Source organism: Vicia villosa, unplaced genomic scaffold (assembly GCF_029867415.1).
Source record: "Vicia villosa cultivar HV-30 ecotype Madison, WI unplaced genomic scaffold, Vvil1.0 ctg.000455F_1_1, whole genome shotgun sequence".
NCBI classification, from domain to species: domain Eukaryota; kingdom Viridiplantae; phylum Streptophyta; class Magnoliopsida; order Fabales; family Fabaceae; genus Vicia; species Vicia villosa.
In genome coordinates this window covers 530,846-542,853 of record NW_026705217.1, presented here as the reverse complement: position 1 = coordinate 542,853, position 12,008 = coordinate 530,846, and positions in this window count along the sequence as shown.

Sequence of the window (12,008 nt, the reverse complement as noted above, 5' to 3'; positions counted from 1 at the left end):
AAAGGAAATGTTGAGATTAAACTTTAACTTTCATTGAATCATTTGACAAAAATTCAAAAATTAAGAGTATTTAAGAAGAAAGCGAAACTATTAAGCAAATTTTAAAAATATTTTAATCATAACCATTAATTTAAATCTATTGATTGTTATTAAATTGTATTAACCCACTATTGTTTGTTTATTTATTAAATGGAAAAAAAATAAACAAAAGAATGTAGTAACTAAGTTAATTGGATTATGACTAAAGAGAAATTTAGGAATAAGATAATGGTTTGGGGGCAACATTGACATTCCACTCTTGTTATTTTGAAAACAAAATTCAGACTTGGAAAAAAAAAGAAAATAGAGGAAGGGAACCGTGAGAGAGGGAAGAAGAGGAAGAAAGTCATTTTTCAAGTTCATCAATTTCTTGCATGCAAGTGGAATTTCGTCACCGTCTCCATCTCCCTAGCCCAGTGTTGTAGCTTAATCTTCATTCAATCTAAGGTGAGTCTCTAGTTAGAGACTTGGGGTTTTGTGGGGAAATTGGAATTTGGGGAAAATTGGGGATTTGTGTGATAAAAATCATTGCATGTTTGTTTAATGGATAAAGTATGTGTTCTTTGATGTGATTATATGTCGTAGAATGATGATACATGATGGAGTTTGAATTTGGATCATTAGGGAACCTTAGGAATGTTTTAGGATGTTTTGGAACTGGTTTTATGCAGGAAAATATGTTTTTTTGACTCTGCTTCAGTAGCAAATCGATTTGCATGGGTTGTAAATCGATTTTCCTTCCTGAAAATGTCATTTTTGGGCTCTGCTACAGGTGTAAATCGATTGCAGTAAGATGCAAATCGATTGCTTACTGACAGGAAAACAACTTTTATTGTTTTGATCATAACTGGAGTTTCGTAACTCGAAATGAAGCCCGGTCAGAAGCGTTGGAAAGGTCTTTTAATGATCTTTATGAATATGCTTAGATATAAAGCTTTTAATTGATTTAAAATTTATGGCAAATGGATGTTTAGTTACATGATGTCGGAATAACATTTATAGAATCAAGAATGGTATGTTTAATTCCCCAGAGTGCAGTTCCGTTCCATGTCGGGAACCGGAAGCCTCTTTGTTATGAGACTAATGTGTGTCCATGTACGTTCTAAATAATTATATGGTTTGATTATGTTTAATATATTCCATGATCGAAACATATTTAAATCACATGTGACGAGTATGTACAAATGACATGATATTTATACGATGGATTTTGTCTAATATTATGTGCATATAATACAATGTAAATTGTTTTCCCGTCGTTCCGGTTGGACGTTCGGATGCTTGATTTTTGTGAACTTGCCTTGGTTGAATATGCGTGAATCGGAGTATAACCGTACTACTAGGATAATAAATCCTGTTTACCCACTATGTGGATGCCCATTGGTAGCCCGTGTGGCGTTTGTGTTATGTATTATATACCATGGATGATTTGGCTTTATGCCTGTTGTATATACGTGTCTATATCCGTATATTTTGCGTTACCTGAGCTACTATTACAGTGAAAGCAAGTGAGGGTCTTTAATGGCGTTTCCCACTTGGTAACTCACCTGCGTGATTAGTATGGTAAGTGGGTGATGCCACGTCGGCAATCACTGAATTACTTACCTCTGTTAGAACAAGATTTGTTCTGATCAATTATCTTAGTTTTGATGATAACAATAATATGAATTTTGCTTAAGATAATATGGTACTCTAATCCAATGCAATTTCCTTTTCAGGAAATATATATAGAGTATGCATAAATCAGCGCTCAGAAGCTTTGACTCAGAAGGTTCAGCATGCAACATCAGAACATGGTCTGGCAAGACATCAGAAGATGGTCGAAGCAGAATCAGAACATGGGTCTATGGAAGCATCAGAAAAACATGAGATCAGAAGCACTGAAGTTCTGATGGTATCACGCTAAGAAGCACTTCAAGGTCAGAAGATCAGAAGATGCTTTGCACCAAGCTGTTTGACTCTGATGATAATCAAACGTTGTATTTACAAACATCAGATCAGAAGAAAGTACAAGTGGCAGGCTACGCTGACTGACAAAAGGAACGTTAGAAGCTATTAAAGGCAACGTCAGTAGACACAGCGTGAACAAGGCTCGAGGTAGTTGACAAAAGCGTATAACATTAAATGCAAAGCTGTACGGAACACGCAAAGCATTAAATGCGCTCAACGGTCATCTTCTCAAACGCCTATAAATATGAAGTTCTGATGAGAAGCAAGGTTAACGACTCTGAACCAAATTCTGTGAATATTAACTTGCTGAAACGCTGTTCAACTCAAAACTCAGAAACTTCATCTTCATCAAAGCTCACTACATTGCTGTTGTAATATATTAGTGAGATTAAGCTTAAACGTTAAGAGAAATATCACAGTTTGTGATTATAGCTTTTAAGAAGCATTGTAATACTCTTAGAAAGATTACATTAAGTTGTAAGTAACTAGAGTGATCAAGTGTTGATCAGAATACTCTAGGAAGTCTTAGCTTGTGTCTAAGCAGTTGTAATTAGAGTGATCACGTGGTGGTCAGGATACTCTAAGAAAGTCTTAGCTTGTGTCTAAGCAGTTGTTCCTAGAGTGATCAGGTTGTGATCAGGATACTCTAGAAGACTTAGTTGCGGACTAAGTGGAAAACCATTGTAATCCGTGCGATTAGTGGATTAAATCCTCAGTTGAGGTAAATCATCTCTGCGGGGGTGGACTGGAGTAGTTTAGTTAACAACGAACCAGGATAAAAATAACTGTGCAATTTATTTTTATCTGTCAAGTTTTTAAAGCTACACTTATTCAAACCCCCCCTTTCTAAGTGTTTTTCTATCCTTCAATTGGCATCAGAGCGCCGGTTCTAAGGTGCAAGCACTTAACCGTGTTTAGAAAAGATTCAGGAAGAGAAAAACGCTTCAGTTAAAGATGGCTGGTGAATCTCAAGCAAATCCAACTCCATCTACATCTGGCTCTGCTGAGCAACACAACGGAAACAATGGTTATACTAGACCACTAGTATTTGATGGTGAAAACTTTGAATACTGGAAAGATAAACTGGAAAGTTACTTTCTTGGTCTAGATGGTGATCTATGGGATCTTCTGATGGATGGTTACAAACATCCGGTAAAAGCCAGTGGCGTAAAGCTGACAAGGCAAGAAATGAGCGATGATCAGAAGAAGCTTTTCAGGAATCATCATAAATGCAGAACTGTTTTACTGAATGCTATCTCTCATGCTGAGTATGAGAAGATATCTAACAGGGAAACGGCCTATGACATATATGAGTCCTTGAAAATGACTCATGAAGGAAACGCTCAAGTCAAGGAGACCAAAGCTCTTGCATTAATCCAGAAGTATGAAGCCTTCAAGATGGAGGATGATGAAGACATTGAAAGGGTGTTTTCAAGATTTCAAACTCTTACAGCTGGATTGAGAGTTCTGGATAAAGGCTACACCAAGGCTGATCATGTAAAGAAGATTATCAGAAGCTTACCCAGAAGATGGGGTCCAATGGTAACTGCATTCAAGATTGCAAAGAATCTGAATGAAGTTTCTTTGGAAGAGCTTATCAGTGCCTTGAGAAGCCACGAAATTGAGCTGGACGCAAACGAGCCTCAGAAGAAAGGTAAGTCTATTGCATTAAAATCTAATGTTAAAAAATGCACTAACGCTTTTCAGGCAAGAGAAGAAGATTCTGAAGAATCAGAATCTGAAGAAGAAGATGAACTGTCCTTGATCTCCAGAAGGCTAAATCAACTCTGGAAGAACAAGCAAAGGAAGTTCAGAGGCGTCAGAAGTTCAAAGAAATTTGAACGTGGAGAATCTTCTGATAACAGAAGATCTGACAAGAAGAAGGCTGTCTGCTATGAGTGCAATGAGCCTGGACATTACAAGAATGAGTGTCCGAAACTTCAGAAAGAAAATCCCAAGAAGAAGTTTCATAAGAAGAAAGGTCTTATGGCAACCTGGGATGAGTCAGAAGATGATTCAGACTCTGAAGATGAGCAGGCTAACTGTGCGATGATGGCGACAGAAGATGACGGATCAGAATCTACATCAGAATCAGATTCTGAAGAGGTATTTTCTGAACTATCTAGAAAAGAGTTAGTTTCCAGTCTAACAGAACTTCTGGAACTCAAAGCTCATCTTAGTATCAAATACAAAAAGCTGAAGAAGCAATTTGAATTTGAAACTAAGAAGCTGGAATTGGAAAATTCTGAACTAAAGGAAAAAGTTTTAAATTTATCCAAAAACAGTGGATCTCCTTCTGAAACAGAAAAAGCCATTCCTAGCATGAATCATATTCTGAAAGAATATGACTTGAGCTTCAGAAATTTTTTATCTAGAAGCATAGGCAGAAGTCAACTTGCTTCTATGATATATGCTGTGTCTGGAAACAAAAGAGTTGGCATTGGTTATGAGGGTGAAATCCCATACAAGCTTGAATCTGTGGATGATATGAAAATATCATACAAGCCTCTGTACAACCAGTTTAAATTTGGCCACTCCCATGATATTAGGCTCACTTCACATGCACAGAAGTTTAACACTACACACACTAAGAAGCATGTGACACAACCTAGGAAATATCATGAAACTCACATTAAGAATTATCATGCTGTTCCTCCTATTGCTTACAATGTTAAACCCAAGTTCAATCAGAACTTGAGAAAAACTAACAAGAAAGGACCCAAGAAAATGTGGGTACCTAAGGATAAGATTATTCCTATTGCAGATATCCTTGGCTGTAAAAAGGACAAAGCACAACATGTCATGGTACCTGGACTCTGGATGCTCACGACACATGACAGGAAGAAGGTCTATGTTCCAAGACCTGGTGCTTAAGTCTGGAGGAGAAGTCAAGTTTGGAGGAGATCAGAAGGGCAAGATAATTGGCTCTGGAACTATAAAGTCTGGTAACTCTCCTTCCATTTCAAATGTACTTCTTGTAGAAGGGTTAACACATAACCTCTTATCTATCAGTCAATTGAGTGACAATGGTTATGATATAATCTTTAATCAAAAGTCTTGCAAGGCTGTAAATCAGAAGGATGGCTCAATCCTATTTACCGGCAAGAGGAAGAACAACATTTATAAGACAGATCTGCAAGATCTTATGAGTCAGAAGGTGACTTGTCTTATGTCTGTTTCTGAAGAGCAGTGGGTCTGGCACAGAAGATTAGGTCATGCTAGTTTGAGAAAGATTTCTCAGATTAACAAACTGGATCTTGTCAGAGGACTCCCTAATCTGAAATTCAAATCAGATGCTCTTTGTGAAGCATGTCAGAAGGGCAAGTTCTCCAAACCTGCATTCAAATCCAAGAATGTTGTTTCTACCTCAAGGCCATTAGAACTCTTGCACATTGATCTGTTTGGCCCAGTAAAAACAGCATCTGTCAGAGGGAAGAAATATGGATTAGTCATCGTTGATGATTATAGCCGCTGGACATGGGTAAAGTTCTTGAAACACAAGGATGAGTCTCATTCAGTGTTCTTTGAATTCTGCACTCAGATTCAATCTGAGAAAGAGTGTAAAATCATAAAGGTTAGAAGTGATCATGGTGGTGAATTTGAGAACAGATTCTTTGAAAAGTTCTTCAAAGAAAATGGTATTGCCCATGATTTCTCTTGTCCTAGAACTCCACAGCAAAATGGAGTTGTAGAACGAAAGAATAGGACCCTGCAAGAAATGGCCAGAACCATGATCAATGAAACCATATGGCTAAGCATTTCTGGGCAGAAGCAATAAACACTGCATGCTATATTCAGAATAGAATCTCTATCAGACCTATTCTAAATAAGACTCCTTATGAATTGTGGAAGAACAGAAAGCCCAACATCTCATATTTCCATCCTTTTGGATGTGTATGCTTTATTCTGAACACTGAAGATCATCTTGGTAAATTTGATTCCAAAGCACAAAAATGTTTCCTTCTTGGATATTCTGAACGCTCAAAAGGCTACAGAGTATACAATACTGAAACATTGGTTGTAGAAGAATCAATCAATATCAGGTTTGATGATAAGCTTGGTCCTGAAAAACCAAAGCAGTTTGATAATTTTGCAGATTGTGATATTGATGTATCAGAAGTTGTTGAGCCAAGAAGCAACGCATCAGAAGCAGAGCTTCTCAGAAGCAAAGAATCTGAAGATCAAGTATCAGCTTCTCTGGAGAATCTAAGCATTTCTGAAGAACCATCTGTCAGAAGATCATCCAGACTCATTTCTGGTCATTCAGAAGATGTCATTCTTGGAAAGAAGGATGATCCAATCAGAACAAGAGCATTCCTTAAGAACAATGCAGACTGTCAATTAGGTCTTGTATCTTTGATCGAGCCAACTTCTGTTGATCATGCTCTAGAAGATCCAGACTGGATAATTGCTATGCAAGAAGAACTGAATCAGTTTACAAGGAATGATGTTTGGGATCTTGTTCCTAGACCAGATGGATTCAATATAATCGGTACAAAATGGGTCTTCAGAAACAAGCTCAGTGAGAAAGGTGAAGTGGTAAGAAACAAAGCCAGACTGGTGGCTCAGGGTTACAGTCAGCAAGAAGGGATTGACTATACAGAAACCTTTGCACCAGTGGCCAGGTTAGAATCTATTCGTCTATTAATTTCATTTGCCACTCAATATAACATCACTCTCTATCAGATGGATGTTAAGAGTGCCTTCTTAAATGGTTATATAGATGAAGAAGTTTATGTCCATCAACCTCCTGGTTTTGAAGACTCTATGTCTCCTAATCATGTTTTCAAACTAAAGAAATCATTGTATGGATTGAAACAAGCTCCCAGAGCTTGGTATGAACGCTTAAGTTCTTTCCTTCTGGATAATGGTTTCACTAGAGGAAAAGTGGACACTACTCTCTTTTGTAAAACCTTTAAAAGGGATATTTTAATTTGTCAAATACAGGGCCGGCCCAACACATCTCGAGGCCTGAGGCGAAATTTTAAATTAAATATTTTTAATATAATAAAAACAATTTTATAAAATTAATATATTTTAGACGTAAGGATGTAAAACTATTAAATTATTATGATTAGTTTCATTTAATAGTGTATTTTAATTATCTTAACTAAAAACCAATGTCAAAATTATAAAAAAAAACTATATATATTTTGATATTAAGTCTCCTATTATATAGAAGAACTCGGACTTATTATCTATATGTGTGGTTTTTAAATTAACAAATCATATAATACACATTGTAATTTCTTTCGTCTCATAAAAAATATTCCATTTGCGTTTTTTCTGTCTTAAGTAATTGTTCATTTACAATATCAATGCAACATTTATTAATATTTTTCCACTACTATATTCATATTTATCACTTTTTACTTTATTCAACTACTCTATTGACTACTATTAATAAATATGTTCTAGTAAATGATATTAATTTTATCTTTAAAACAAATAAATCAAATTATTTCTTTATGAACTACACATTGTTCAAATATGATAGAGAAAATATTATATATTAGAAATAGGTGTTAGTATTATTTAACTAGTATAAAAAATCATTTGAATTTTTTTTTTATAAAAAAAAATCAATTAATAAAATCATATAAATATAAAGTAAAAAAGTGAGGCCCTAGGCGGTAGCCTTCGTGGCCTACCCCTAGGGCCGGCCCTGGTCAAATATATGTAGATGATATTATTTTTGGAACATCTAATGCTACACTTGGAAAGGAGTTTGCTGAGTCTATGCAGGCTGAGTTTGAAATGAGCATGATGGGAGAACTCAAGTACTTCCTTGGAATACAAATAAATCAAACATCAGAAGGAACGTATGTTCACCAAACCAAGTATGTGAAGGAACTTCTGAAGAAGTTTAATCTTCTAGACTGCAAAGAAGCCAAAACTCCTATGCATCCAACATGCATCCTAGGTAAGGATGAGGTAAGTAAGAAGGTAGATCAGAAGTTATACAGAGGTATGATTGGATCTCTTCTATATTTGACTGCTTCTAGACCTGACATTCTTTTCAGTGTTTGTTTGTGTGCTAGATTCCAATCAGACCCTAGAGAATCTCATTTAACTGCTGTTAAGAGAATTCTAAGGTATCTGAAAGGTACTACTAATGTTGGCTTAGTTTACAGAAAATCTAAAGAATACAACTTAGTAGGATTCTGCGATGCTGACTATGCTTGAGACAGAATTGAAAGAAAGAGTACTTCAGGAAGTTGTCAATTTCTTGGAAGTCATTTGATCTCCTGGTATAGCAAGAAGCAAGCAACTATTGCTCTATCAACAACAGAAGCAGAATATGTCTCTGCTGCTGGTTGTAGTACACAGATGCTCTGGATGAAGAGTCAGCTAGAAGATTATCAGATATATGAGAGTAACATTCCTATATTCTGTGATAATACTTCTGCTATATGTTTATCTAAGAATCCTATTCTTCATTCAAAAGCTAAACATATTGAGATTAAACATCATTTCATAAGGGACTATGTTCAGAAGGGTGTTCTATCTTTAAACTTTGTGGATACAGACCATCAATGGGCTGATATCTTTACAAAACCCCTGGCTGAAGATAGGTTTAAGTTCATTCTGAAGAACATCAGTATGGATTTATGCCCAGAATGAGAAGATGAGAAGTTCTTATGTATGAGTATCTTCTGAAATGAAAGTGGATTATTTGTTAATCATAAGTTCTGATTGAAATCAATTAGAAATTATGATTCAGTTATTACTAACGTTTCATTGTCTAAGTTGATTCAGAACCTCTTTAAAAGCAAAACAGCTGTAACGTTTTATCTCGGGATGGTAAACCTGTCTTTACTGTTCATGGATAAGCGCGCGTGCAGTTGAAGGGACGCCGACCATAGGTAACTGTGCAAGTCACCTCATTTGTCTTTATTATCTCTCCTCATGTCACGTAACATTAAATGCTATTCATCATTTTTTTTTACTCTTCAAACGCTTCTCCTTTCCTCTTACTTTTTCTCTATTGTACTTTTTCATTTTTTTTGTCTATTTAAATCCTTCGTTCCTTTGCATTCCTCATCGAGTTTTTTCTCTCTCTCTTCTATTTCCTTTCTTGCTCAAACAAAGTCTTTTTATTTTTCTCTTTAAAAAATTCCTAGTTCAAACCTAGCGTTCATCATGAATTCTCTCAACTCAATGAGAACGGATGGAAGGGTTACTCAGTTACCGGATGTGAAGCATATCTTGGGATGGCTCTCCAAGTCTCTTTCAAGACAGATCTCTTCTTCAATGCTGTTATCAACATTTATCCAAAGGAAGAAGACCTTCTTGAGTCACTGGAGCCCGTTTGCAACATTAGCTCCCTGTCTGTGAACTGTCCCTCACTTCCTCCCTGGTCTCTTGAATCTCTCCTACAGTGGAGGTTCTAGTCTGAAAAGACAAGAAGACCACAGGGATTCTTGATGGGTTGACACAGATTGTGTCTTGCTAGGGTTTTGTTTTTAATTTTTGTAGTCATTTCCTCTTGGGATGACTTTTTATGTATTTGCTAGGAATGTTTCTCATCTTGTTAAACATAAGAACTTTTGTAATATCTTTTGATTATCAATGAAAAGTTTCTTTGTTTTTTTACATTCCAGTGATTTTATTTGTCGTTTTATACATCTGAATCTTTTAGAATATTCTTTTTGATGTTATGACAAAAAGGGGGAGAAGATAAATGATAAATGATTTGATTAATCTATCAGTTGCTGGGTAAAGCTCCCACACATTTACTAACAAGAACTGCAAGTTCTATAAGGTTTAAGTGTTTTGCAGGTATAAAGAAGTGAAGAAAATCTTCAAAGCAAACACAAGAAGCAAAACCATAAGAAGCGTTAATTCTGTAAAAAGAATAAGCTTATGGAAACTGAAGCAAGCTGAGTGCTGTCAAGCTTCAGAATCAGAAGCACTAATAATAGAATTTGATCCAAAATTTGTCTATTTGCTTTGACAAAATTCTATTTGCTCTGATACATTATTTTAGCCTATATGGCTCTGATACATATCATGTGTTCTAATATACATTTTATGTTCTGACTCGTTCATGCTGACTTTTGTCGTTTAGTTTTTGTTCTGTAACATTTCAGGATGTAGAGATGCTCTGATGATGCTCTGGTACATTCAACAATGTTCTGATACAAATCTAGCATGAAGTGATGTTGGTAGAAATTCAAAGCTCTGAAGCTATCCGAGGGAAGCAGAAATCAGAAGCTGTGAATGTTCTAAAGATCCAGAAAACTCAAGTTCTGAAGCTGTCCTAAATGGAAGCAGAAATCAGAAGCTGTGAATGTTCTGAAGATCAAAGAAATTCAAGTTCTGAAGCTGTCCTAGATGGAAGCAGGAATCAGAAGCTGGGAATGTTCTGAAGATCAAAGAAATTCAAGTTCTGAAGCTGTCCTAGATGGAAGCAGGAATCAGAAGCTATGAGTGTTCTAGGGATCTAAAGAAATTCAAGTTCTGAAGCTGTCCAATGGAAGCAGAAGTCAGAAGCTATGAATTCTCTGAAGACAGAAGCTTATGTGATCGTCTCTACCGAAATAATCAGGGAAGTCTTTTATTAAAGTTCTTCGAGTATTTATTTCAGGGGGAGATTATTTATCTCAGGGGGAGATTGTTAATCTCAGGGGGAGACATATTCACATGCTTATGCTATAGCTGTGTAATTTGTCTTTTGCCGTCTGCTCTTTCTGATCGCAAATTCATATCATTTATATATGTTTTTGTCATCATCAAAAAGGGGGAGATTGTTAGAACAAGATTTGTTCTGATCAATTATCTTAGTTTTGATGATAACAATAATATGAATTTTGCTTAAGATAATATGGTACTCTAATCCAATGCAATTTCCTTTTCAGGAAATATATATAGAGTATGCATAAATCAGCGCTCAGAAGCTTTGACTCAGAAGGTTCAGCATGCAACATCAGAACATGGTCTGGCAAGACATCAGAAGATGGTCGAAGCAGAATCAGAACATGGGTCTATGGAAGCATCAGAAGAACATGAGATCAGAAGCACTGAAGTTCTGATGGTATCACGCTCAGAAGCACTTCAAGGTCAGAAGATCAGAAGATGCTTTGCACCAAGCTGTTTGACTCTGATGATAATCAAACGTTGTATTTACAAACATCAGATCAGAAGAAAGTACAAGTGGCAGGCTACGCTGACTGACAAAAGGAACGTTAGAAGCTATTAAAGGCAACGTCAGTAGACACAGCGTGAACAAGGCTCGAGGTAGTTGACAAAAGCGTATAACATTAAATGCAAAGCTGTACGGAACACGCAAAGCATTAAATGCGCTCAACGGTCATCTTCTCAAACGCCTATAAATATGAAGTTCTGATGAGAAGCAAGGTTAACGACTCTGAACCAAATTCTGTGAATATTAACTTGCTGAAACGCTGTTCAACTCAAAACTCAGAAACTTCATCTTCATCAAAGCTCACTACATTGCTGTTGTAATATATTAGTGAGATTAAGCTTAAACGTTAAGAGAAATATCACAGTTTGTGATTATAGCTTTTAAGAAGCATTGTAATACTCTTAGAAAGATTACATTAAGTTGTAAGTAACTAGAGTGATCAAGTGTTGATCAGAATACTCTAGGAAGTCTTAGCTTGTGTCTAAGCAGTTGTAATTAGAGTGATCACGTGGTGGTCAGGATACTCTAAGAAAGTCTTAGCTTGTGTCTAAGCAGTTGTTCCTAGAGTGATCAGGTTGTGATCAGGATACTCTAGAAGACTTAGTTGCGGACTAAGTGGAAAACCATTGTAATCCGTGCGATTAGTGGATTAAATCCTCAGTTGAGGTAAATCATCTCTGCGGGGGTGGACTGGAGTAGTTTAGTTAACAATGAACCAGGATAAAAATAACTGTGCAATTTATTTTTATCTGTCAAGTTTTTAAAGCTACACTTATTCAAACCCCCCCTTTCTAAGTGTTTTTCTATCCTTCAACCTCTAGTAACGTCAATTAGACAGTGTTACTAGGCTTTCTCCCGGTGGGCTTGTACG